Source organism: Phocoena phocoena, chromosome 21, assembly GCF_963924675.1.
Source record: "Phocoena phocoena chromosome 21, mPhoPho1.1, whole genome shotgun sequence".
In the NCBI taxonomy this organism is placed as follows: domain Eukaryota; kingdom Metazoa; phylum Chordata; class Mammalia; order Artiodactyla; family Phocoenidae; genus Phocoena; species Phocoena phocoena.
Genome location: NC_089239.1, coordinates 6,288,404 through 6,315,746, shown reverse-complemented (window position 1 = coordinate 6,315,746; position 27,343 = coordinate 6,288,404). Strand labels below are relative to the sequence as shown.

The window sequence follows — 27,343 nt, the reverse complement described above, 5'->3', positions numbered from 1 at the left end:
TTAAATGTATTAGGTTGGGGGCCTGAAAAGTGCCCCCAGAAAATGTTTTTTAAGTTTGAAAGCCACTAAGTTTAGGTTATGGGGGCAAGAGGGGTGGCTGAATCAGTAGAGGGTTTTATGGGAGGAAAAAATAACTTCCGTTTGCAGTATCCATCTTTTTTATAGTACGCTAGAGTTCCAACATTTAGTAATCGGCAACCACAGTTTATTAACTTAAAGAAACGAAAACTTCAGCACATGAAGCTGCATTCAGGAAATAGGACATAATAAACATTCCTTTCTAATGCTCAGTTGAGAGGGAAAGAAAAAAAGAGGAAGTCAGCGGGGGAGCATATGAAGAATAAAATCCTCTGAACCTAATAAAACTGCTCTAAAAAATAAAGTGTTTTCAAAAATAAATAAAAGCGTAAGTCTTCTTTCCTTCCCCAAACTCTTCCCCTCTGTGGCAGCAGAGGGCGAGCTACTTGGGTTCACAAGCCCCATTTCTGTTTTGTGACAGCTGCTTAAAAAAACGAACCTGACTTACATCTGAAAAAATGAAGCCTCCTCTGTTAGAAGCAAGAATTCTCCTTGATTGTACTTAACTCTCTTTGCACAGTTCAGTTCTAAATGATGAATGTTTGTATCTGCAGCCACCAAGAACTCATGAAAACCTTCACTAGATGGGGGCGATTTTCTATGGCCACATATGCCATTCTTCAGCTCAGTAACCACAAGCCGTTCATCCTCGTGTATGAGGTAAGTGACTAAGTCCCCAGGTGACCTCGAATTTGCAGAAGGGTGATAAAAGTTTGAAGTTGAATCCGAGCGTTTGAATCAAGGACATAAACGTAAGGAGAAAACAGGAAGGTTCACCACAAGGTCACTCGGGTAGAAATCAGAGAATTCCAGAGGTCTGGGAAAATAATCAGTCAGTCGGAATATTTGTTGAAATAACCACAGGCTTCTCTAAACATTTTAAACTTATCTTGGAATAATTGCAGATGTACAGGAAAGTGGCAAGTCAGCACTCCCCCCCACCCCACCCCTTTTACAAGCATCATTTTACGTGTGTGGTAAGTTGCACAAAGGGAAAAGAAAGGACCGTGAGCTCCTCACCCCATCTTAGAAACAAGCATCACTGTGGTTAACACTAAGCAGTGGTATCATGGGTGATCTCTTTCCCAGTAAGATGTAGCACTCTAAATTCCGTTTTTTTTGGCGGTATGTGGGCCTCTCACTTTTGTGGCCTCTCCCGTTGCGGAGCACAGGCTCCAGACGTGCAGGCTCAGCGGCCATGGCTCACGGGCCCAGCCACTCCGCGGCATGTGGGATCTTCCCGGACCGGGGCATGAACCCGTGTCCCCTGCATCGGCAGGCGGACTCTCAACCACTGCGCCACCAGGGAAACCCATCACTCTAAATTCTTTAAAGCTGCAAATAGATATGTGATCATTCATCTTAGATGAAAGAAAGGCCCCCTTCCTTTCCCTGCCTGCATCTTCTATGCAAAGAGCCAGAGTCAAGTGGAAGAAGAGAGCTTGGCTGAAGGCCTGGCCTGACAACGGGGCTCTGGACAGTCACTGTGATGCGTGGACCTCCTTCCTCACCAGAACTTGGGACTTGCTCTATGACTCTCTGCTCTTTTAAGAACCGTATAGGTCTTTAGCCATCCTATCATTTTCTTTTATTTTTTGAAAATAAATTTATTTATTTATTTATGTTTGGCCGCACAGACTTTCTCTAGTTGCAGCGACCGGGGGCTACTCTTCGTTGCGGTGTGCGGGCTTCTCATTGCAGTGGCTTCTCTTGTTGCGGAGCACGGGCTCTAGGCACGTGGGCTTCAGCAGTTGTGACTCACGGGCTCTAGAGCGCAGGCTCAGTAGTTGTGGCACACGGGCTTTGTTGCTCTGCGGCACGTGGGATCTTCCCGGACCAGGGTTCGAACCCGTGTCCCCTCATTGGCAGACGGATTCTTAGCGACTGTGCCACCGCCACCAGGGAAGCCCTATTCTATCATTTTTAATGCGTCTTTACAGAGGAAGACAAATATCATGTGATATCACTTATATGTGGAATCTAAAAATATAATACAAATGAACTTATTTACAAAACAGAAACAGGCTCACAGACATAGAAAACAAACTTATGGTTACTAAAGGGGAAGGGGGGAGGGATAAATTGGGAATTTGGGATTAACATATACACACTACTGTATATAAAGGACCTACTGTAAAGTACAGGGAAGTATATTCAATATCTTGTAGAAACCTATAATGGAAAAGAATCTGAAAAAGGATACACACACACACACACACACACACACACACACACACACACACGCCAACCCTGGTGGCTCAGTGGTTGAGAGTCCGCCTGCCGATGCAGGGGACACGGGTTCGTGCCCCGGTCCGGGAAGATCCCACATGCCGCGGAGCGGCTGGGCCCCTGAGCCATGGCCGCTGAGCCTGCGCGTCCAGAGCCTGTGCTCCGCAACGGGAGAGGCCACAACAGTGAGAGGTCCGCGTACCGCAAGAAAACAAACAAACAAAAAACACATTATTGCTTTTCTGATATAAGGATCTGAGAATCGTGATTTCTATGGTTTACAAAACTGAGGCTAATCGTTTAGTAAATGGTTACCTATACTTTTCTTGGATAACTATGACTTTTGTACAGATATATTAAATGAACACATATCAAAGAATGTATTAAATTTATTAATTAATGAGGGAACCAGTAAAATGTTACAAGTGATGCCAAGGAGAACTCAAAGAGCCTAGACTTAGAGAGGGTATAAGGATTTCTGAAATAAAATTAGGAATAGTTGCAAAATAGCTGTAGCCTCAAGGCAATAATCAATTGCATTCTATCTGACACAGACACACTTCTATGGACAGGGATGATTTTCATTACCATCAGTTTTCTACAATTTACAGAGTTGAAAGGAACTGGAAGGTGAAAGACGCAAATAACAGAGGTGAGGGAGCTGACCTGAGCACTCATGGAACTTTTTTCTGTCTATCTCTCTCTTTCACAATCTTTTTCTGACAGAAGTTAGTACTACAGTGTGTCCATAAAATATATTTTTTATAGATTGAAGATGCCTTGATGACATCATGTATATTTACTTATGTTTCCAGACTTTATGGATTATTATTATCCCCCTTTTATAGATGAGGAATCTAGAGAAAATTATCCTGCCCAAGGACCCACGCTAGCACGTGGCAGAGTCAGGGTTAGAATCTAGACAGGCTGGCGCAGCGTCTGTGCTCCACACGTGTCAAGAACGATGCTGGTCTGCACCACCTACTCCCTCAGGCAGATCACCTGGGATCTGCACAGTCCCCACAGGGCACTTCCTTCTCTCCCACTGAAGAGACGACTTTATGCCTGGCTTAGTTATCACCTGGGGGTCTCCCTGACACTGCACGATACTATGGACAGGATTGACTTGAATCTGTTCCCTGGTTTGTGGAAAGTCCAGCGTCCTCCCCAGATCACCGAGAATTGTACAGAAGTTTCCCTTCTTATGGTGAGCTTGGATCCAGCTTCCTTCCTCCAATGAATTCTGTTTTGTTTGTTTGTTTTAATTGAAGTACAGCTGGTTTACAATGTTGTGTTAATTACTGCTGTACAGCAAAGTAATTCAGTTTTACATATATATACATTCTTTTCTTTAATATTCTTTTCCATTATGGTTTATCATAGTATATTGAATATAGTTCTCTGTGCTATATAGTAGGACCTTGTTGTCGATCCATTCTATGTATAAAAGCTTACATCTGCTAATCCCAACCTCCCACTCCATCCCTCCCCCAACCCCCTCCCCCTTGGAAACCACCAGTCCTTCCTCCAGCGATTTCTTATTTTCACTCTGAATCTAATAGCTGTTTCTATGTCTCTATACTTGCATTGACTCAAATATGTACCTTAACATCTTTTTGGGCGGGGGGGCTGCGCTACACAGCATGTAGGATCTTAATTCCCCGACCAGGAATCAAGCCCATGTCCCCTGCAGTGGAAGCGCAGAGTCTTAACCACTGGACCGCCAGGGAAGTCCCCCTTAGCATCTTTTAAAAGAAATCTTCACCAAAGTAGTAATAGTAATATAATAATAATGTTATAGAAATCCTGTGGCTGTAGAACAAGTTAACATCACAGGAATGCAATAGCTTGAATTTGAATATTAGACATGCCTGGTAATATCTAGTACCTATTGAGTGCTTATGTGCTAGATACTACCTATGTATTTATATACACGGTAAACCCCTCCATAGGAAAAGCATGGAATCCAAAATTTTCAGTCCCGCAAAATTCAGGATTGGTTAATGAAATGACTGGGGCGAGCTAGCGCCACCTGCTGGCCAGGTGTTCCAGAGGTCCATCTGTGCCCTCTGATTCTATCCTACAGTTGGGTACCATTCACTCAGTCGTGACTGATCACTCTGGCTTAACCTGTCGATGGGGTCAATAACCCATCCTGGGGTTAGCTGGCCCTCCAGCATGGTAGCAGCAACTTCTGAATCTTCCTAGTTAGATGGTGCCAGGGAGATGGGCAGGGGGAACACAGGGCATGAAAGTGTCTTTCTGTCTTCTGAGATTGTGTCGCCCCTGCCCCCAGAGAAAATAAGAACCTGAGCGCAGCACCACGTGGCTGTACTTAACACTACTGAACTGTACACTTAAAAATGTTTAAAATAGTAAATTTTATGTTACATATATTTTACCACAATTAAAAAAAAGAAACTTAACCCAACCCTGGTTGAGAATGGGAGTTGGGCAGAGGATGGACGCTAAGTACCAATTCTCTTATATCTAAATTTGCTTTATTACAAAGTGCATCATGGTGGGTTTCATAGACGGGAGCCTCGGTGACCTAACTCTGGACTCCCCACTTACAGCCATATTGCACAGACCACACTACCATTCCACCTCTTGCTTTACCTATTTCCAACAACAATAACAAACTAAAAAAATATATTTCTTCCTCTTTACTCCGCCCAACGATTCAATAATTCCTCCACTGGATCTGTCTTTTCAGGCTCTGTCCCACCTTTTAAAACCTAAATATTGGGCTTCCCTGGTGGCACAGTGGTTAAGACTCCGCCTGCCCACGCAGGGGACACGGGTTCGAGCCCTGGTCCGGGAAGATCCCACATGCCGTGGAACAACTAAGCCCGTGTGCCACAACTGCTGAGCCTGCACTCTAGAGCCCACGAGCCACAACTACTGAGCCCATGTGCCACAACTACTGAAGCCTGCGCGCCTAGAGCCCGTGCTCCGCAAGAGAAGCCACCGCAGTGAGAAGCCTGCGCACCCCAACGAAGAGTAGCCCCCGCTCGCCACAACTAGAGAAAGCCCGTGCACAGCAACGAAGACCCAACGCAGCCAAAAATAAATAAATAAATTTATTTAAAAAAACCAAATCTTAAATGTCCCTTCAAAGTATTTTCCTAAACAAAAACAACTGCCTCCTTCAGAGGGATTCTTGCAGAGGACTTTAAAAAATATTCTCAGTATTGAAAGATGACCTCGAATCCACTCTAATCTGTATTTTCAAAGCGATCACTTTCAAACTTGAGTGCTCTAAGTATTAATCAGAAATAAATTACTTACGATATTATGCTCCCACCTCCCACCCCTGCTCTAGTGGTTGAGAAGGACTGTTTTTAATTCTCTAATTCTGCACATGTGTTAGATTACAAATCTTTCCTGAGGTTCAGGAGTGCTGTTTACGAGCTGTTTCCTCACAACCGGAGCTCCTGATGAACGCTTGTTGGATGCAGCCAACTAAAGAGACTTCTCTCCCGAGCCTCCTTCCTGGGACTTGGGATGGCAGAGCTTCTCTGGGATTGGCCAAGTGTCTCTTCCTCTGTCCTCCATGGCACTGGTTTATGACCCTTGGCCGAAAATGTTGGCCAAGTTGTGATTTGATAGGAAACAAAACCCAGGAGGAGCCATGATTCAGCCCCGACTGCCCCAAACTTAGAACAGAATGCTTTGTTTCCTAAACCTCCAAACTTATCTGGTCAACCTTCTTGCCTCTTTTTTTTTCTTTTCTTTTCTTTGCAAAAGTGAGACCCAGAAGGGTTACAGCTGCTATTGAACCTCAAGGGACCACCTCAGTTAATTCCTCAGATTAGTACCTCTGGTTTTAATGGTGCAGAAAATATCCAAGCTCAGAAAATCACAGAAGAAAATTGGCCTGGTGAGTCCACATTCACTGGACTTCAAAATCCACAGCCTTGCAAGGGGAGTGTTGAAGTCAGACCTCGGCTGAACAGCTTGAGATGCCAGAGAGGCAAAGGAGGAAAATGACTAAGCAAAAGCTACTCATCATGGAACTTAATGATCAAAGGCATCTCACTTTCTGCTGATCAGAAAACATCATAGCCAGAGCGCAGGATCCTTAGAGATGATCTAGTCCCATTTGCTTACTTTGCAGATGTGAGACGTGGGTAGCAAGGGGACCTGTCCAAGGCCACGTGGTAATTCTGTGGCAATGATAGGACCATTAGCAATGATAGGTATTCTTTCCACCCAACCAGCTTACCTTTCCTAACGTATAGAAGAAAAATAAAAGATGTCACTAAGTTTTAAAGACAAGTTGCTTGGTTGTTTTTTGTTTGTTTAATTGAAATATAGTTGATTTACAGTATTGTGTTAGTTGAGGAGAAGTGTCTTATTTTGATGAATATATTGTAGTCTACATGAATGGCGCCCACTGGAGTTGTGACCAGTCCCCGGGGCTATTCATGGTACCCTGATAAAGGGACGTGTTTTAAAACTGAGAGATAGAGTCTGTATAAGGAAAATTGCACCAAATTAGACAAAGCATTCAACAGTGATGTTGGAAGAAAAGACAGGAGGAGAGGTTACTCTTGTGGGCCTGTTACAAAGAATGATCACATTTGTGGCTGAAGAAGAGGATGTAATTTGCCTGCCTTTCTGGTTGTGACTGCAAGGCTCCCGTCAGTCTCATAATTAGAAAGCTGCTCCCCCTTTGCTTAGTCCTGGAGCTAGTCCTCCGGCCTCACGCTAAGCCTGTCTTGTGGGTCCTGAGGCCCCTTCTCAGGGCAGCCCTGGCCTCCGCTGGCCACACCTGCATGCACAGTGATGGTTCTCCTTTTTTGACCTGGGCTGGCTTCACTCATCCTAGTGGGTGCAGCTTTGGCTGCGGCCCAGGGGAGGTAACCCTGAGAAATGGAAATTCCAGAAAGTTGGGGAAATATTTTCATAAACAGTAGAATTAGTTTGAATTTGAGAAATGGGGAAGTGGGTGAGTGAGAGCGAGTTGAACTGCGGGTAGTAAAGGGAACAGAAGAGGAATCAGTCTGACTGGCCGCTTGAAAGAAGCTGCCTCAAAATGTGAAAATAATTTGCAGGGGAATGTTTACACAAAAACTAATCTAAAGAAAAAACAACTCACACACCAAAATCGAAATGTCACTTGTTCCCAGAGGGAATGAGCTCAGAAGTTAAAAGGAGGGGGAGCCTCTCCAACAATTAAATGTATTTTTTAAAAGGCTCCTTTGGGTTTAAATTGGTTCCAGGAAGAACACAGACTCTCATCCCGGGGGAGGTATCTCTGCAGATGCTAAGAGGAGCTGAGAAGCTCTGGGTTCCAAACCCGGATGGCTGGTGCAAGGGGCAGAGAGGTCAGCCAGAAATATTCTGTCAATGGTGGTTTCAGCCGATAAATTCAGCCAGATTTTGAGATCAAACATTTGGAGCTTAAGAAACTCCCTCCGGGGCTGCTTTTGTTTATCATACTTTCCTGGCCACTGGAGTTCACAGAGAGTGATATCAGAGAGAGAACTTACAAAGTAGGTCCAAGTTTGCAAAGGCACAATCTTAGGAATGGAAAACAGCGATGGGGTCGGTTTGAAAGGGTCACACATAAACCAAAGCGGGCATTCATACTAAGAGCTGCCTGAACAGTGAGGGAAGTTGAAAATACAGCTGCCCAAATGCAGACAGCTAGCTGGGCACCAGAGGAGAGACAGGAACCATGCCTCCTAGTCTAGTTCTTTTATTATAAACTTCATCCTATGGTATAGAAGTCAGCCTCGTAAGTATTAGTGCTTCCAAAATGAAGTTGATTCATGTACTAAGTGCAGAAAGAGACAACCAATGTCCTCAGACACTACACAGAATCCAGACCCGGAAGCAACTTGTCACCATCTAAGGCCATCAAATTAAAAGGGAATCAGGAAGACACTGTCCCCCATCCCAAGAGAAGGGGAGCTTGATCCCCAGGAGGTGTGAACTAAGGGCCTGGGGAGGCCTCTCTTACCAGTGCTGTAATTTCAGGAGGCTCCAACTTCCCCTTTTGCAAAACCTCCGACTTCCTCCCCACTCTACAGGCCAGGGCCTAAAGTTCTACCTCTAGAGCTTCGCTTGTTTGCATCTGAACCCACCTTTGTCACTGTGCTTTAGGTAGACAAAGGCTGGAGGAATTAATTTTACTGCAGGTGACTTGAAGGGAGTACGGGTAATTCCACCCTCCCCTCTCTCTAGGTCTCTCCTCAGCTTCACCTGGGAATGCACTCCCCTCCCCACCTCCCCCTTCTTTTGTTGTTTTTCTTCCCCTCCATTGTTTTGTATCAAAAAGTATCCAAAGTAATTACTGAGATCAGTGTGTGGTCTGCTACCCCCTGAGTCTTCAACAATTTCCATTCACTCAACAAATCTTCCCCAAGCGCCTTCTTCAATCCAGGTGGTGTGCTGGAAGTATTAGGGACTCAAAGGCCAGTCCTGGTCGCTCCATAGCCTGGGGGTTGGGGGCCAGACACAGAGTCAAGTACTAAGGACAACTTGTAATGAGGACCCCGTGCCCAGGGGAGGGGGCCTAGGCAGGAGGTTTGCTTTGCTTGGAGAATCTAGCAGGGGACAGCCCTGCGGGTAGGATGCAGGGAAAGGGGACCAGAAAGTTCACTCTGGGAGTTTGGGGTTAGCAGATGTAAGCTTTTATGTAGAGAATGGGTAAACAACAAGGTCCTACTGTGTAGCCCAGAGAACTACATTCAATATCCTATAATAAACCATAATGGAAAAGAATATTAAAAAAAAAGGAGGGCTTCCCTGGTGGCGCAGTGGTTGAGAGTCCGCCTGCCGATGCAGGGGACATGGGTTCGTGCCCTGGTCCAGGAAGATCCCACATGCCGCGGAGCGGCTGGGCCCGTGAGCCATGGCCGCTGAGCCTGCGCGTCCAGAGCCTGTGCTCCGCAACGGGAGAGGCCACAACAGTGAGAGGCCCGCATACCGCAAAAAAAAAAAAAAAAAAAAAAGGATGTATAAATATGTATAACTGAACCATTTTGCTGTACAGCAGTAATTATTATTAATTTTTTAAATAAATGATTTAGGTTTTTTTTTTTAATCTTTTTTGGCCACACCACGTGACATGTGGGATCCTAGTTCCCCGACCAGAGATCGAACCTGCACCCCCTGCATTGGAAGTCCCAACCACTGGACCACCAGGGGAGTCCCTGTATAGCAGTAATTAACACAACATTGTAAATCAGGAATGGAAAAACAAATATCGTATATTAACGTATATATGTGGAATCTAGAAAAATGGTACAGATGGACCTATTTGCAGGGCAGGAATAGAAACGCAGACATGGAGAAAGGACTTGTGGACTTGTGGACACAGAGGGGGAGGGGGAGGGTGGGGTGAACTGGGAGATTAGGTTTGACATAAATATACTGTCATGTGTAAAATAGATGGCTAGTGGGAACCTGCTGTATAGCACAGGGAGCTCAGCTTGGTGCTCTGTGATGACCTAGATGGGTGGGATGGGAGATGGGAAGGAGGTCCAAGAGGGAGGGGATATAGGTATACATACAGCTGATTCACTTCACTGTACAGCAGAAGCTAACAGAACATTGTAAAGCAATTATACTCCAATAAAAAATAAATAAATAAAATAATAATAATAATTAAAGGAAGTTCACTCTGAACCAGGGGAAGCTTGTGCAGAGGAACGGGGTGAGAGAGGTCATTTCTGGGGACCATGGTAGTCGGGGAGTGGCAGGATCCCACGTTGAATGCAAAGGCAGGGGTCAAATCATGAAGCGTTTGCCAACCAGGCTAAGGCATCCCACAGTCTGGGCTTTAAGCTGGAAGGAACGGGAAGCCACTGAAGGTTTTTAAGCAGGAGACAGAGGTAACCAGATTTCTGATTGAGACAGTCACCTGGGCTGGAGTGAGGAGAATAGACTGGGGAGAGGTGAGCCTGCAGGCAAATTAGATTGGGATCCCCAAGTGGGTTCTTGGCAAACTTTGTCCCGCTTTGGCAAGTTCTAAATTCTAGAGAAAGTGGTCCCTGTGCAGAGATGAGCAATGATCCCTCAGAGAAGGATTCTACTGAGGCCTCTCCACAGACAGCTGTGGCCCATTTCCTAAGACTCTTCTTCAATTCTCAAGTTCCAGGTAAGAGAACCTGAGACATTTCTCACACACCCGTACAGCAGTGGTTCTCAGAGTGTGGTCCCTAGACCGGTAGCAGCCACCATGAGAACTCTAGAAAAGCATGTTCTTGAGCCCCACCCCCTACCCACTGATCAGAAACACAAGCCTGGGCTTCCCTGGTGGCGCAGTGGTTAAGAATCCACCTGCCGATTCAGGGGACACGGGTTCGAGCCCTGGTCCGGGAAGATCCCACATGCCGCAGAGCAACTCAGCCCGTGCGCCACAACAGCTAAGCCTGTGCCCTAGAGCCCGCGAGCCACAACTACTGAGCCCGCGTGCTGTAACTACTGAAGCCCACGCACCTAGAGCCCGTGGTCCGCAACAAGAGAAGCCAACGCAACGGGAAGCCTGTGCACCACAAGGAAGAGTAGCCCCCGCTCGCTGCAACTAGAGAAAACCCGGGCGCAGCAAGGAAAAATCAGAGCAGCCAACCCACAGCTGCAGCCAGTTAAAGAAAAAAACAAGAAAGAAACACAAGCCTCAGAGGTGGCTCTGATGCAAAGCTAACGTTTGAGGACCATCCTCCTGTGGTATCACACACGAGAAGGGGCTACAGGAGAAAACTGAGCACAGGCTCAGAAGATTCTTTTTTTTTTTTTTTTTAAGAGAGAAAAACGTCTACTAAGCAGGGTAGAAGCTCCCAGACATGGAACGATTATAATCATCATTTATTTAATACAAATCTAACAAATGATTTTGAAAGCCTGCTAAGTGCATGGTACTCGCTGGGCAGAGGGAGGAGAGAGATTTTAAAAGCACAGGGTTCCTGCCTACAGTACTATCCAGCCATCATCAACATCAATATCATTATCTTCGAAAAACCCTTCTTAATGCTAATAATAGTCACTTATAATCCACGTATGAGACCTCGCAAGGCTTACTGAGCACGAATGCGGCACCCAGCTCTGTGCCCTAAGGTTCCTGCCCCCACGTGATTTACTGTCAAGCTGGGTGAGAACTTGAACACAAGAAGCAGTCATGGTCACCCAAGGTGTCACATAGTCACGAGCTAAATTGTGACAAGGCGACACAGGTCTTGTCAACTGGAGTCCTCCTCCAGCTGTAATCACGTGGCCTTCATTCTCACTCTTTCCCCAAAGTCTTGGTTTTTTGTTTTGTTTTGGTTTGGTTTTTTTGGCATGGCATCTTAGTTCCCCCACCAGGGACCGAACCCACGCCCCCGGCAGTGGAAAAATGGAGTCTTAACCACTGGACCGCCAAGGAAGTCTGTCCAGGGTTTTTTTGTTTTTTTTTTTCCCTTAATCTAGATGGTGGCAATTCCGTTCTCCAAGACATGCAAAATCAGGCCCCTTTCCATCTTTCTTCTCTCTTATTCTGTCAGCAATTTTCTCGTCTGCTTTTCAAAGACCCCAAAGAGTTGGTCAGGTCAACCTCAGATGCTCAGATGCTGCCAGAGTTTCCCAGGAACTTGAGGCGCACTCCCTGAGGCCACTGAGCCCAGAGTCCCCAGGCAGGAGCATCTGGCCGCACCTCTGGGGCTGTGAGGAAGGAAGTTGTAGCGCTCAGTGGTCAACCAGCCCTGGGAACTTGGGCCTCCTTGGGTTTGCCCATGGAGGTGGGGAAAGCAGTCCTTTGGTGCTCTGACCCTGAGAAGTCTGGCCTTTACCCCTGGAGCCCTGGGCCCACCTCCTCCAATCTCTCATCTGTCTCCCAGAGGGGGTGTTGAGGATATGGCAACAGACACTAGGAAGGAGAGGAAAAGGCCGGTTCTATAAATAAACGGGCTGCTCCCGGATGAGGCACCGTCCTTCCCACTCCCATCCCCTCACCCTTGTGACAGGCAGAGCAGAGAGCAGCCTTACGCCAGGGATTAGTGCGATCACAAGGTCACGGTAGATACCCAGGTCTGTAAATACTCCTGGACAGCTTTAGTCATTGAATAGGAGCCAGGAGGGGAAAGACCGAAGGAGGAGGGAGAGCTGGGTGCCGGCTAGAGCTAGCTTGAAAATCTACAGTAAAAACAACAAAAAAGAAAGAAGCCTGGCTTTCCTCCAGAATGTGAAAATCTATAGAGGGAGTGGAGAAGGGAGGGGAAACGGGCAATTGCCACAAAAGTACTCATTTTTTAGGGTGGTTAGCCTGAACCTCAGAACACTGATCTGTCCCCCAAATGTTGTAAAAAGAAACCCAACAGCTAATAGCACCAGAAGTTTCGGGATCTCTGGGAATACAGTCAGCATCAGAACTGCTGAAAGTTCAAAGGAGATGAATTTTTGGCACCTTTGCTGGGGAGAATCTCAGAGAAGCAGGAAGAGAGAGCAGGGCTCCTGGGCTGATAGGAAGAGGTTATACACAGTCTCCTTGGATAAGCAAGGACCACAGAGCAAGGAGATCACTTGTTGGAGGGGCCGCTCTGTGGGTTCTGGGGACCCTCAGGATCCTTAGGTCCTCACCATCTTTAGGGTCACAATCTGGGCGGTGCAGGCAGATAGAAGTGGTGGAGAAATGCGATCGGGAGATGAAAAGCTCCATGTGGGAGCAACTTGCCTAAGTGCATGGTGACTAAATAAAGAAAGCCATGGGGTGCTGGTGACAGAGCCACGGAACTGATATTCCACATTTCCACCAGATGAGGGGAGGGCAGACGAGGGTGGATCAGCTGCAGTGTCACCAGCAGAGACAAATTCCAGAGCAGCTTGGATGAATCATCTTGGCACACGTGCACTCACAAATGTTAAATATGGAAGGTGGGGATATGCCCGTTGGCAAAAGCTAGATTCGGGGTACATAATTTTTGGACCTGGTGTGTCTAATTCTGTTTTCAATGATTGAGTTGTTTGGCTGCTTTCAAGCGAAACTTGGAGTGACTTATCTAAAGACAGACCACCGTGAAGCTTCTGTCGTCAGAAGGCGAAGACCTAAGTGACTTAGGGTGACGTGGTGAATGCAAGTAGCTAATCAGAAAAGAAATGAGCTACTTGGGACATGGTCACACATTTATTAACATCAAATGCTACTCATATCTTTGTTTTCCTTTTAAAACCAAGGTTCCTAGTTCCAGAGTGAGTTTGTGTTTACAGCTGATGCTCAGAGGAAAGAGCTGGAACACAGCCTGCCCTCCCCACGCCTCCCTTGGAATCTGTGTTGGAGACAGGGCATTGCCTCGGGCACACAGCAGATCTGACGCACTGGGCCAGTTCTTATCCACAGAGAAGAGCCTTGAAATTAAATTCCTCCTTTGCCTTTGAGGACATGGGTTCTACCTCTGCAGAAAACAAAGATGAAGGAAGATTGTGATCAAGTAACTGGGAGTCTAAGAAACTCTCTTAAGAGGTTCAGAGGTTAAAAGCTAGCCAACAATAGCCATAAAGGCCTTTTGTGTGCTCTTGGAGCTGAGAATGTGGACTCTATTAGGTGATATTTAATCAATATGACATGTCTTGGGCTTCCCTGGTGGCGCAGTGGTTGGGAGTCCGCCTGCCGATGCAGGGGACACGGGTTCGTGCCCTGGTCCGGGAAGATCCCACATGCCGCGGAGCGGCTTGACTCGTGAGCCATGGCCGCTGAGCCTGCGCGTCCCGAGCCTGCGCGTCCGGAGCCTGTGCTCTGCAACAGGAGAGGCCGCGGCAGTGAGAGGCCCGCGTACCGCAAAAAAAAAAAAAAAAAAAAAAAAAATGACATGTCTTGCTGTCATCTAAAAAGTGAAAACTCAAGGTATCAGTCAAGCAGCAGGTATTTAGTACGAGTTTGTTGTGTGCAATGAACTCCACAGGCCCCTGCTCCGAAGACATCATGTCGCGTATCAAATTAGATTGGTGAGTCAAGAAATGTATGGAAAGCCACACACAAAAAAATCCACTGAAATTTTTTTTTTTTTTTGCGTACTCGGGCCTCTCACTGTCGTGACCTCTCCTGTTGCGGAGCACAGGCTCCGGACGCGCAGGCTCAGCGGCCATGGCTCACGGGCCCAGCCGCTCCGTGGCATGTGGGATCTTCCCAGACCCGGGCACGAACCAGTGTTCCCTGCATCGGCAGGCGGACTCTCAACCGCTGCGCCACCAGGGAAGCCCTCCACGGAAATTTTGTACCATTAAATGAGGAGATACACGGACTTAAACTCCACCGAGGAGCTGCATGTCACTTGTTGCTTGAGACCAAGTGAAGTCACCACAGTTAGGGTTAATGGAAGGATGAGCCATCGTAATCTGTAATTTGATTTAAAGTTTCAAGTCTTTCGTCAGAAATCATTAATGATCACATCTCATCTGAGCTCCAGCCAGCCACCCTCCCCTCCGCGTGGCTCCGTGTGAAGTCTGTGCAGGCATCTATGCCTTCTTGGCAAAGCCCCTGGGTGAACTGCTACAGCTGCAGCTGTTCGGAGAGCAGGAGAATTTACGAGCTTCACAAGGAGCACATTTGCCTTTGGAGTCCAATTATGACTTTTTTCAGTGAGAACTCGTAAAAAAGTCATCAGCGACAACAGAGTGCTACTGACCCCGGTCAGCAGAGCGCACGGACAACACACGTCCCGTGTATATACTTTCCAGGACTCAGCAAACCTGGCCGCCTCTGAGCTGAGCTCCTCCAGGTCAGTTTTGCCTCCCCTTCTGCTGAGATGCAGCTGCCGAAAAGGCAGGGTACATTCCGAATGCATTTCTCAGTACCCGCAAGCACTATTGAATAAACAGCAGAGACACCGCTCCGAGCACGGGGCAGACTCATTTCCTGATTCTCCTTTGGTTCATCCTCATTCGGGTCCCACCCATGACAAGCAGATACAAGCTGGTAGAAGCCACACATTGACCTTCAACATCAAGGTCAAGAGACCCTGAAAAAAAATCTACAGCAGTTACTGCCTAGAACACGCTGTCCAGCACTTGATTATATAGTCCTGGGTTATTTTGTAATTATGTCTCACCTATCAATGTGTCAGGTGATAAATACCAATTAGTGTCTTCTATAGATATCATGATCTCCCATCCCCAAATAGAGGGAACAAGTTACTTCTTTATTCTCCCCAGCCTACACTCCGCAGTGCTGAACACTTAGCAGGAAATGATAAACTGATAAGTTCAGTCTCCAACTGTCCTGCACCAACCAGCTAACCGATGTCCTAGCGTCATTAGTCATGGGGTGAGCGCTGCAGAGACAGTGGATGACACGGACATGGCAGAATGCGGAGAGGTGCCTGACACGCAAAGAGGTTTCCAAACCCATGCCCCGTAGATGTTTTTAGCTGGTCAAACTCTTTCCCAATCTCAGCCTCACCAATGAGGATCAATGCACTGATGTAGCTAGTGGTGGGGACCCTATTAGCTCAGAGACCGGTACATCCGCTATAAGTCTCATCTGACGTGGTCATTACAATTTTTCCTGAGCTTCAGTAGTTCTGGCAGAATTATCCTATGTAATCTTAATATGCAAAACAGAGAAAACTACTTCTCTTCATACAATAAGGTATTCCAAGATCTATGCTAAGTGGTAGGGAATCCATAGGAGTAAGAGAGAGTTACGCGTGAACAGGGAAAGACGCATGTAAACTGAGAAGGGCCATGAAGTGTTAACAGGGTTATGCTAGAAGGTCATCCAGGGCACATCGAGGACGGACACAAAGGAAGGAATGGTCCATTCTACTGGGGGGCAGTGACAGGAAAGATTACCTAGGTGAGGGGACATTTGATCTTCGTCTTGAAAGGTGAGTAGGTTTCTATTGATGATGGGGGGTGGGGAACACGGTACTCAGAAGAGAGGAATTGTGAGTAAAGACTCGGCAGTGAAATCGCAGCTACAGGGACTTCCCTGGCGGTTCAGTGGTTAGGACTCTGTGCTCCCCTTGCAGGGGGCACGGGTTCAATCTCTGGTCGGAAAACTAAGATCCCACATGCTGCTTGGTGTGGCCAAAATTTAAAAAAAAATAAAAGCAGATCCATCAGGGGATTTGGAAGTCGCTTCTCACCGCCAAGCAAAGGGGTTAAGGAGGCACAGGGAGAAATAAGGGCAGGAGAAATGTGGGGCAAGGTTATGAAGGGACTTGTAAAGCCAGGCTAAGGGGTTTGGGTGTCATTCTGCAGGCAAACAGGAGCCATTGAAAGTTTTTAAAACCACAGAGACACATAATCAGATCTCTGTTACAGAGGGATCAGCCTTGACGCTGTATTGAAGAAGGATTGGAGGGTTAGACCCAGGAAGACATCTCACTCTCCTGCTTGAAATATTCCAAGGAATTAAAATAGATCCAGGCTTCTCATCGTTGCTCAGAAGGGCCCCGCCCACTCCTCCACTGCCTTCTCAGGGATCTACAGCCACGGGCCCTTTGTCAGCGCTTCTCACACGTGGCCAGTCTTTCTGCCTGAGGACCCTTGCACTTACTCACAGTTTCTCTTGCCTGGAGTGTTGACCCTGGTCTCTCCCCAGGACTCCTTCTCAACCAGGAGGCCTCAGCTGTAATCTCAGACCATTTTAATGTACTGTATACATGTGATTCTTTAGTTTTTTAAATTACTATCTTCTGAGCTTCCCTGGTGGCGCAGTGGTTGAGAGTCTGCCTGCCGATGCAGGGGACACGGGTCCGGGAGGATCCCACATACCGCGGAGCGGCTGGGCCCGTGAGCCATGGCCGCTGAGCCTGCCCGTCCGGAGACTGTGCTCCACAACGGGAGAGGCCACAACAGTGAGAGGCCCGCGTACCACAAAAGAAAAAATAAATAAAATAAAATAAAATAAATTACTATCTTCTGCCCCCTCAAAGAGCCTTCACGAGGGAAGGGGTCGTTCTTGGCTTATCCGCCAACCTTAGAGGGCTGAATGAATGAATGGAATTAAAGAGTGTGAAGCAGCGAGAATTCATCGGCTTGGTGACTAAATGGACACGGGTGGGGAGAGAGGTGGGGGAGGAAGACCGAGATTTAGGTTTCCGGATTGGGTGACCGAGCAGTTGGTTATCCTTGACAGAGACAGCTAATGCCGGGGCGAGAGATTTTTTTTTTTTTTTTTTTTGGCCACACCTGCGGGGCTTCTGGGATCTTAGTTCCTGGAGCAGGGATCCAAGCTGGCCGTCCGGGCAGTCCTAACCATTGGACCGCCAGGGAAGTCCCGGGAGAGACTTCTGAGGCAAACTGCGTGAGCTCAGTGTTAGGTAAATTCACTTTGGGACACTCCGGGGTAGGAGACCAGGAAGCAATTGGATATGGGAATCTAGAGCGAAGGACAAAGGTCCAAACCAAAGACACAGATTTAGGAGCTGTCAGCACATTCGGCAGCTGGAGACCGAGAAAAGACATCAGTTAAACCGGAGAAGGAGAGTGTGTGGCTGTGAGGGGGAGAAACAGGAGGCGAGCGCTGGGCCTGAGAACACGCCTCCCATGTGGGGAAGAAAGCAGGTCCGTGCATCCCAGGCTTCCCCAGGACTCCTGGGATGGTGGTCCCACTGCTTGCTGGGCAGATGCCACGATGGTGGGACTCAGGAAGGGTTTATAGAGCCTTCCAGGGCTTGGCCCCGGAGAAAAGAACAAAAGGGTTCAGTCTCCCAGAGACCTACCAAGGAATGAATGGCGTTTAACCAGCTGCTTAGGACCCGTGCACAGGAATTTGATCAATACAGTGTGTGCACGAATCTTCAATCTAAACAACAGAAATAGTTTCCTTTCTGAAAAAGAGACATTCTGGGAGAGTGTATAAGCCCACTTTTACAATTCCCCATTGTGCCTGTTTATTTGAATAAGGTACACTTCAAAGAACAATAGTCTAAATGCATTAAGAAAGAAAGGAGAATGTAAGTTATAATCTTCTAAAAATAACACTACAAGTGTTTTTTTTCTTCCTTCTAGTTTTTTTTTTTCCCTCCACGGGCTTTGCAAAGCATAGTTAAAATCATATATATTATCATATATGTATATGTATATATGTGTGTATACATGTATTCACTTCCTTTGGATGTAGTCAGTCGTCCCTTGGTGTCTGCAGGGGGGATTGGTTCCATTGGACACCAAAATCCGTGGATGCTCAAGTCGCTTACACAAAATGATGTAGTATCTGCATCTAAGCTACACACATCATCCCGTCTACTTTAAATAATCTCTAGTTATAATACCTAATACAATGTAAATGCTATGTAAATAGTTACCAGCGCTCGTCAAATTCAAGTTCTCCTTTTCGGAACTTTCTGCGTTTTTTTCCTGAATATTTTTGATCTGCGGTTGCTTGAATCTGCAGATGTGGAACCCACGGACCCAGAGGGCTGACTACATCCCTGTCTATCTATCATCTATCTATCTATCTGAATCATTGTAACTTGCTTTTTCTTCCAAACATTATCTTGTATTTTTTTCCATGAAGCCTCAACATTTTGGTGACTGCATAATATTCTTTCCTTATTATTGAACTTGTAGACTATTTCTAATTTTTCTCTATTTAAAATATATAATGATCTTTAGAAATTGTTGGGGATTCCCTGGCAGTCCAGTGGTTAGGACTCCACGCTTCCACCGCAGGAGACCCAGGTTTGATCCCCGGTCGGGGAACTAAGATCCCTCATGCCTCTCGGCATGGCCAAAAGTTAAAAATAAATAAATAAATAAAAATACAAATTGTTGTATGTTAGTTTGCTTAGGCTGCCATAGCAAAGTACCACAGACTGGCTTAAATAACAAATTTATTTTCTCACAGTTCTGGAGGCTAGAATTCTGTGATTAAGGTGTGGGTAGGGTTGGTCTCTTCTGATGCCTCTCTCCTCACCTTGCAAATGGTCCCCTTCTCGCTGTGTCCTCATGTGGTTTTCCCTGGGTATGTCCTAATCTCCTCTTCTTACAGGACACTAGTCATATTGGATTAAGGCCCACCCTGAGGGCCTCATTTTAACTTAGATCTTTAAAGACCGCATGTCCAAATACAGCCACCTTCTGAAGGCATTAGGACTTCAACATGGCAGTTTCGTGGGGACACGATTCAGCTTACAACACATTGTGTATAATTTTTTTCTCACCTGCATTTCAGATTGTTTCCTTTGAATAGATTCCTAGAGTGCAAATCACTGGGCTAAAAAATAACTTTAAGGCTTTTGAAAATTGCTTTCCCAAAAGGATGTAACAATTGGTATTGTAGCAATCCACTTTAAAAAATATTTTTAAAATAAGAGAATGAATCAACGAAGGATTTTGTTCTGCTGCATCTAACAGAAACTCACCTCCAATAACTTAACTCAACAGGGGTTTGTTCTGGGACTTACATCGCAGCCCGGAAGCAGTCTAGAATTTGTGCAGGGGCTCAAGGGCAGCACCAATGTCGATGTCACTGGTCCACCTTAGTTTCTGCCTCCCGTCTTTCCCATCTTTACCACGTGGCTTTCAGGTCTGCGGCCTTTGCACTGTGCTCTCTCTGCTTCTCGCCCCCACATCATCCCTGGCTGCTGCCTCATGTCCTTCAGATTTTTATTCCAAAGTCACCTTCTCAACAGCACACTTGCTGGCCTCTACATCCAAACTTCACCTCCCTTTTATTTCCAAGCCTTTCTTCCTGCTTCATTCTTTTCTTCTTAGCACTTACTGTTATTTAATATACATTTTAAAATTATTTCTATATTTTGTGGGGTTTTTTCCTCCTCTAGGATGTAAACATCATGAAGGCACAGGATTTGTCCCTTTTGTTCATTATCGCACGTTTGCATACACACATACGTGCGCGTGTGTGCACCCCGACACACACACACACACACACACACTTCCACTCTCAGGAAAGACTAAGCCCAAACTGATCCTTCCTTCCTCCCTCCCTCCCTCCCTTCTTTCAGTTTCTGAGGTGGCTTATCCAAGGTCACACACAAAGTTAGTGACAAGCCAGAAGAGCCTGAACCCTAGTTTCCGGAGTTTTCTGCCCTTTCCAGCATTCCTAAACAAGAAGTCATGGACCCTGAAGAAAGAGCCTGATGGGGTTGTAAATATAGATTGCTGGTTGAATTTAGATTTCACAAAGCTTTTTTTTTTTTAATTTTTATTGGAATATAGTTGATTTACAACGTCGTGTTAGTTTCAGGTGTACAGCAAAGTGAATCAGTTATACATATACATGTATCCACTCTTGTTTGGATTCTTTTCCCGTATAGGTCACTACAGAGTATTGAGTAGAGTTCCCTGTGCAGGTTCATATTGGTTATCTATTTTATGTGTAGTAGTGTGTATATGTCAGTCTCAGTCTCCCAGTTTATCCCTCCCTCCCGCCCCATCCTCTGGTAAACATAAGTTTATTTTCTACATCTGTAACTCTATTTCTGTTTTGTAAGTAAGTTCACTTGTACCATTTTTTTAGATTCCACGTATACACGGTATCATAGGATGTCTGTCTTTCTCTGTCTGACTTACTTCACTCAGCATGACAATCTCTAGGTCCATCCGTGTGGCTGCACAAAGCTTTTGAATCACAGCGCTAAGGCCGTTATTTTAAAGTCGCTAGTACAATACTTCCAATTACTGACATTTCTGGGGAAGTAGGAGGGAGAGGCTAAAGTATGGGCTTGTTCTGCCATCTTTATTCAATTCCTGATTAATCCTTAGCCCACTTTTCCAAAATTCCTTATAAAATAGAGAACACTGTAAATAATATGTTAACATTTGTGTAAAACAGGAGGTTAAAAATGTATTAGAATGTTCTTACAGATGCACAGAATATCTCTGGAAAGACACACGAGAAGCTGTCAAAGATGATTGTGGGGAGGGGCATTGGGCAGCTGGGGGCACAGGTGGGAGAGCTGACTGGCCACCATGGGACCCAAGGCTACCTTTGAATATGGTTACGAAGAGATAAAACAGGCAAAAGACCCAAACACTTCAGTCAATGCATTGCCCCAGGTGCAGCCTGCTCATCATGTCAGGTGTGAACGCTCCCAGCTCTGCATGTAATGTGGCCCCGCCCACGTCTCTGACCTCATCTCCTAGACATTCCCCTTGTATGGGGGATACGCTCGCTCCTGCAGCAAGGGCCTTCTTGCTGTTCCTTGAACAAGCGGAACTCGGCGTCACACGGGGCCTTTGACCTATGTTGCCGTGGCCTGGATCCCTCCTCTCCATCCTTGCATGGCTCACTCCTTCACTTCTGCAGGTCTCTGCTCCGCTGTCACCTCCTGGGGGAATCCTTCCCTCACCACCTCGGATCCCCATTGCTCTCCGCTCTTCCCATGCCACTTCCTCTGCCTGTCACTTACTCATAGGTTTCCTTGCTCATATGAGCGCCGGGAGCCTGGGACTCTTTTCCCGAGCACCTAGAATAGGGCCCACCCCAAAGACAGCACTCCATACATGTTTTCTTTTCTTTTTTTAAATTTATTTTTTTATTTATTTAACTTATTTATTTTTGGCTGCATTGGGTCTTCATTGCAGTGCGCGGGTTTCTCATTGCGGTGGCTTCTCTTGTTGTGGAGCACAGGTTCTAGGTGCCCTGGCTTCAGTAGTTGTGGCTCGTGGGCTCTAGAGCACAGGCTCAGTAGTTGTGGCGCACAGGCTTAGTAGTTGTGGCGCACAGGCTTAATTGCTCCCTGGCATGTGGGATCTTCCCGGACCAGGGCTCAAACCTGTGTCCCCTGCATTGGCAGGCAGGTTCTTTTTTTTTTTTTTTTTTAATAAAGTTTTATTTTTCAAAATATACAGTTGGTGGGACCTGTTCATGCATCTTCACTAACAGCTGGAGCATCTCCACCCTTGGTATTTCTGGTATACATTACTTGAGCTCTGTGCTTTGAAACCAGTTTAATAAGTCCTTTACTAAGGAGCTCCTGCAGGGCTGCCCTGGCCAGGGAACCACGAATCCTCAGTCTCTCAGAGACGACAGCTGGACTTATAAGCTTCTAGTTGGGAACTTCTTTACAGAGTTTGTCATATGTTGCTTTGTCAAACAAGACGAGGTTATTGAGCTTGTCCCAAACTTTGCCTTTGGACCACTTCTTCTTTTTGGCCTTGCCCCCAGATTTGTTCACTGGGTCTTTGTCTTTGTTGGCTGACTTTCCAGCATCTTTCTTCTTCTTGTTGTCCTTGGGCGGCATAGCGAAGCCGGGAGAGCAACTGGTACCACTGCGCCTCGCTAAGGTGTCGGACAAAAAGGGCAGGCGGATTCTTAACCCCTGGGCCACCAGGGGAAATCCAGCCCCTGCAACTCTTAATATACTGTTTTTTCCTAACCTGGGGGCTTCATTTTCTCAGAGCAACTTTCTTCACCAGCCATAGGTAATTTCACACCCAGCTTCGACACACCCAAGAGGACCTGGATGTTTAAATTCAGCTCTAGGCTCTCTCGGCCTTAGCGCCATCTTCTGAGAAACCTCCGAGCCATGAGAGCCAAGTGGAGGAAGAAGAAAACGCGCAGGCTGACGCGCAAAAGAAGAAAGATGAGGCAGAGGTCCAAGTAAACTTGTACACCCATGGAAGCTGCAGGAGCAGAAACAAGGGCAGCCAGGGGCCAGGGACGCCGGTACAAATTGTTGGACTGCATGCCCATTGTCTAGAACTCGTCTCAATGGATCTAAAGCATCTATGGCCATTCTGATGGCCTCAGTCACCTTTGAGAGACCCACCTTGCTTGTATCAAAGTGGTCCCTTTAGGTCCTTGGCCCTGGACGTGGACAGACGTGGGTCATAGACCCACTCCTGGACCAATCAACTAAGCCATGTAGGTGGGACAGGATGATGGGCTCAAATTAAAGCAGGGATCCATTGGTGACCAAGTGACGGTACCAGGGAGAACACGGAGACTCCCCTCTGGAACCAGAGTTGGGCGGGAGAAAGGGCATTCTCAAGAGAGCCGGGGTGTAGGGAGGGGCATTCTCCAAAGTGGAGATACGTGAACAAGTGCACTGGGCCGCTGAGCACGGGAGCCAGTCCCCCATGACTGGTAATTATAACATAATCTGCTTTCCAGCTCTCCCCTCAAGCCCTCCCAACCCTCGCACCAGATGCTCATTGGCTTTTTGCCCCACCTAGTTACCAGCGATCCTCTTCCAAATCAGTGACTTTGATGGGAATTGTATCGTTACTGTTTTCTAGAATTACTGAGCTTTGCCATGGGCACAGGCTGCAGACCAACGGCTCCTCTTACCAAAGTCACCTGAAGTGATGTGGGCGGAGGTGCTCTTTTCCTCATGAATTATTCCACCTGCAGTTGACTCGCGCTTTATTTTACTTCCCTTTTCACATCTGTTGCCCAGCTCGGCCCTCTGCCACCTGGCGTGACTATTATTCCTCCTTCCTTCCATATTGAGCAACGCCGCTCTCTCCTCCGAGGGCAGCACAGGGCCCCAGCAACCCCGGCAAGTGTGTCCACTTACTCGTAAACAGTTGTGAAATCTGCAATCTTAGCACGAGAAGGGCCCATAGCAGTCAGCTGGTCCAACCCTGTATCTTACCGGGGAGAAAATGAAGCTAAACTATTATATCTGAGTTTCTCAGGGTCACCCAGGACAGCAGGGGCACAGGATAGCTGAGGTCTTGGTGCTTTCTGGTTCCTAACACAGTGATGTCGCCAGGAACAGGACAAAACGACCAGCAAAAAATAGAAACGGGGGTGGTGGAACACAAGCAGTTCCTCGGGTCCTGTGACCAAAATTCCCCACCGTCATCCTGCTCTTTGTGTTCTCTCTTAAAATAAATCCGTTCCCCTTATGAACACATGCACTGCAGGACCCCTCACCAAGACAGGACGGGACTCCTGTCTTACTCAGCAGTTGGTTATCAAGCCACTCTGTATCATGCTCTGTGGAGAATGGAAAAAACCAAACAAACAAAACACTCCAAACCAAACACCCCAGCCAAGAAAACGAAAAAAAAACACATAAGTTATGGTCCCTAACCATGGGAAAGTTTTCAACCGGTTTGGGGAGAAAGGCCCAAAATATTTGATCAAGTTTAGGATCCAAGGACTGTCAGAACGCAGGGTGGGATGTTACTGAACACGTGGTGGAGACCGGCTTCCCAATATTGCCCTTACTCTGCATCTTGTCATCGTCCTATGTAAAAGAAAATGTAATAAAAACTTGGCCCAACCTCCATAAAGATGCCCCCAAGTCTCCTCCAGTTGACTTTAGAGGTTGAATAAACATAATTATTGTGGAAAAGGGATAAACATCAAGTGCCAGGAGCTCAGAGGACGAGAAGAGTGTTCGGGGAAACCCCTCCCGAGGGCTCTGATTACCGCCCCTCTTCTGGCTTATGCACCAGCTCCTCATTTGATGTCTGAGAAACTGATAATCCTGTAGCAGAGGAGGGGAGAATAGGACCAGAACTCGGATTGCCTGCTTTGTCAACTTTCAAACGGTCATATGCAAGCAGCAGATGCACACAGGCTTTAAAAAAATCAAATAGTGCTACAAGGCTTATCACAAAAAATTAGCTCCTTTCTTCAACTGCCACCCTTACCTGAGAGGCGGTCACTTTCAGCTTTACCTTCTTAGTTTCATATATCATGCTTACGCAGCTAGTTCTTGATTTTTCCTTCTATGGCCATCTTACTATGAAATAGGAGATTTTAGCTCCCTTACTACTCTCCCTTCCAGTTACATAACGATTTTTAAAAATTATTTATTTATTTTTGGCTGCGCTGGGTCTTCGTTGCTGCATGCGGGCTTTCTCTAGTTGCGGCGAGCGGGGGCTACTCTTCGTTGTGGCGTGCAGGCTTCTCACTGCGGTGGCTTCTTTTGTTGCGGACCACAGGCTCTAGGCGCGCAGGCTTCAGTAGTTGTGGCTCACGGGCTCTAGAGCACGGGCTCAGTAGTTGTGGCGCACAGGCTTAATTGTTCCCCGGCACGTGGGATCTTCCCGGACCAGGGCTCAAACCCGTGCCCCCTGCGTTGGCAGGAGGATTCTTAACCACTGCGCCGCCAGGGAAGTCCCACATAACAATTTCATCAAATCAGTGTTCCATGTTTACATTAGTATTAAATATTTATGTAAACATTGTTCAGAGAGGAGCCATGTAGCACATGGTGATTACCTTTTCTTTCCTATATAACTTTTTGTTTTTCCTGGAATTAATAACTGCCTCTTTGTTGTTATTGTTGTTTAATTGGTTTTTTATGTGTCTTTAATTCATCTTCTAACTTTATGAATTATAAACTTATAATTTAAGAGTTATAAAACTCTTAATTTTATAAATTAGAATATAATTCTATAACTAATAAGAACTATACAATTCTTCCTAATACATCCAAACATATCAGGTGATCTCCCAATTTCTTATTTTTTCTTTTGAATGTCTCTGAGATTCCACAATCCTGAATTTCTCTGACCTCCAGCTCAGATATGGACTGCTTTTTCGTAGGTCTGATGCACAGCTGTGATTCTGAAACTTCCCTTCATCTTCATCCTGGGAATTCCCTCCGCCTCTCTCCTGTGTTAGGCCTATCTTCCAGGGATCTTAGTTTGTCTCTCCCTTTGTTTGGGAGGAATGCATCTTCCAGTAGCTTTTTGGGAATGGGGGAAAGGGAAGTGAATTTTTTGAGACAATGGATGCCTGAAAAATATCTTTATTCTGTCCACATGTTTGTTTTACACTTTTGTTGGGTACAGAAGTCTAGGTTATAAACCGTTTTTCCCTCTTGAGGCCTTTTGAAGGTCTTGATCCTTTTGTCCTCCTGTTCAGAAGGCTGATGCCATTCTGACTCCTTGACTTCTCTGAGTGTGACCTGTTTCCGGAAGTTTTAGGGATCTTCTCTTTATCCCTGAAGTTCTGAAGTCTCACAGTAATGTGAGAGGTTTGTGAGGGTTTGTTTTCATTCACTGTGTTGGACACTCGTTGGCCCTTTTAATTGGGAAACTGATGTATGTCAGTTCTAGGATTCTATCTTGATTTAGTTTCTCTGTTTTCTCTTTTTGTAACTGTTACTTAGCAGGTATTGAGACTCCTGAATTTATATCAATTTTTTTCATCTTTCATACTTTCCACCTTTTTGTCTTTCTGTTTTACTTTCTGGTAGAGTCCCTCAACTTTATCTTTCAACCCTCCTATTGAATTTTTTTCTATCATATTTCTAACCTCCGTGATGTCTTTCTTGTTTTCTGTATGCTCTCTCTCTCCCTCTTTAAAGGGCATCCTGATTTTTTTTTTTTTCATCCTGATATTTTTTTAAAAGTTATTATCATTTAAAAAATAAACACAGTATCTTTTTTTTTTCACAGTATCTTTTTAATCTCAATATTATAGTATTTTTTTCTCTCCTTGCATTGCCTCTGTTTCTTCAAAGTTCCCCCTGCTCCCCCCATTTGTTTTAGTCTACCTTTTATGTTGGAGGATTCCCTCAAATATTCGGTTTCTTTTTTTCTTTTGGCCGTGCCATGCAGCTTGTGGGATTTTAGTTCCCCAACCAGGGATCAAACCCAGGGCTTCAGCCATGAGAGCTAAGAGTCCTAACCACTGGACTGCCAGGGAAGTCCCTATTCAATGGTTCTTGGTGGTGGTTCACAGTTATGAGCGAGGCACTAAAATCTATTTGAAAATGTTGAGCATAAGTGAGCGGCCTGAAGACAGGTGGGTGCACCAAAGCCATTGTACCAGGAGACAAATACCTGATTCTGTAGCCTTTGTCCCTTGAGCTGCAATGTTTTCCAATGAGATTATACCCCCACGTTCCTGCCTAGGGTTGGGGGTGACAACTGGGGAGGTATAAGCCTTCTTCAGCATTTTTCCAGCCAAATTGGGCAAGGGAGATGGGGGGTGAGTGGTGGCATTCTGTTCCTTATGCGGCTGTCACTCCACTGTCTTATTTCTGTCCTTGGTGGAGCCTGGACCCTAAGCCCTGAGCCTTCCTTGTTCAACCTCAGTCTTCTTCCTCCTCACGCAAGGTTTCAACCCATCTTCCTGTTTCCAGCCCCACCCAAACCATACCTCCCTCCCCACTCCTTTCAGAGGCTCCTGGTCCTTGAATCCCCCAGCCTGTCCGGGGCTTGGAGATGC

General features: G+C 46.3%; 1 pseudogene; it reads right to left on the bottom strand.

Moving 5' to 3' along the window:
• Window positions 1-22,067: 22,067 nt before the first annotated feature.
• Window positions 22,068-22,445, bottom strand: LOC136141887 (small ribosomal subunit protein eS25 pseudogene; annotated as a pseudogene).
• Between the last annotated feature and the right edge of the window lie 4,898 nt (window positions 22,446-27,343).